Source organism: Echinops telfairi, unplaced genomic scaffold, assembly GCF_000313985.2.
Source record: "Echinops telfairi isolate 266 unplaced genomic scaffold, ASM31398v2 ScPeMD7_23;HRSCAF=83, whole genome shotgun sequence".
Lineage (NCBI taxonomy): Eukaryota > Metazoa > Chordata > Mammalia > Afrosoricida > Tenrecidae > Echinops > Echinops telfairi.
Window position 1 is genome coordinate 16264320 of NW_022103920.1, and position 1575 is coordinate 16265894.

Genomic DNA, 1575 nt, shown 5'->3' on the forward strand with positions numbered 1-1575 from the left:
GACCATGTGGCTAAAAGCCTGAGGACCAGAGAGACATGCCTGTCAGCATGACTGAGGAGAGGCACTGCAGACAAAAGAACTACATTCTTATCATTTTGTAATCTGTTTGCTTCCCTAATAAACCCTGGTAACTTTTTTATTGTCTGTGAGTTCTGTAGCCATCGCACCGAGTTTTGAAACCCAGTACAGCAGTTGAGGCCATGGGAGGAGTGGCTGCTGTCAGAATAGGGTCAAGAAGAATGGAAGGTGGAGCCCTGTCTGAAACTCTGCCTGTGGCGACCAGCCTTGGGCTTGTGTGGATATGGAGTCTCCTCCCTACTGAAGCCAGAGGAAGTCAGATGGGGACTCCTGCGCCATTTCTGCAGTGACGGCGCCTGACGAAAGGACAGCTGCTTCCTGGCTCAGGTAGAGGTGTGTCTACGGGGACTGGGTCTGTTCTTGTACTTTCCAAGGTCATCCTTGTTATGAGCTTTGACGTTGTCAGAAAAGATTTTCCCTGAAAAGGAGAAAAGAGATTACTGAGAGGTGTTTCAGTGCACTGTAGTGGGTGATCTCACGGACTTTCCAGATACCACCTAATTTGATAGGATTTACACGTCTCATGTTGGTTTTATTTATTTATTTTAGTAAATCATTTCATTGGAGGCTCTTACAGCTGTTATAACATTCCAAATATCAGTTGTATTGAGCATATTCGTATTGAGCATATGTTGCCATCACCATTTTCTAGACATTGACTTTCTATTTGAGCCCTTGGTGTCAGCTCCTCTTTTTTCCCCTCCCTCCCCCACACTTCCCATCTTGAGACGGGAAGATGATCACTGATTATCCGGATAGACCCCATGTAACCACAAGCGTCCCTATGAGAGAAAGAGGCAGGCAGACGAGTAGGAGTCAGGAAAGGAGAGGTAATAACAGAACGGATTACCAGAGGGATGCAGTGTGGGAAACACTCAACCAGCCCTGGCTGGGCTTTGGAGATGGAGGGAGGTGCCATGAGCCAAGGAATGCAGGTGACCATTAGGAGCTGGAAAGGGCAAGAAAAACAGCTTCTCCTAGAGCCTCCAGAAGGGATGTAGTCCTACCAACACCTCGACTTTGGCTAAGCGGGACTCATTTCCGACTGCTGACCTCCACACCGGGCAGATAATATGCTATTGCTGTTGGGTGCCATCTAGTTGGTTCTGACCCAGAGTGCTCCTGTGCACAACAGAACAAAACACTGCCCAGTCCTGTGCCAGCCTCACACTTGTCCCTATGCCTGAGCCCATGGTTGCAGCCGCGCTATCAGTCCCTCTCTTGGAGGGCCTTCCTCTCTCTTTTCTGCTTCCCTTTTGCTTTACCAAGAGGAAGTGCTGAAACCCAGGTGAGGACCGAGCATGATAGTGGGACAGGAGGAAAGTCCAGGGAAATAGAGGAAAGAGCTGGGAGGCAAAGGGCATTTATAAAGGTCTAAATAAAGATATGTACATATGCAAATATATCTATATGAGGATGGGGAAATAGATCTATGTGCCTATATTTATAGGTTTAGTATTAAGGTAGCAGAAGGACATTGGGTCTCCACTCAAGTAC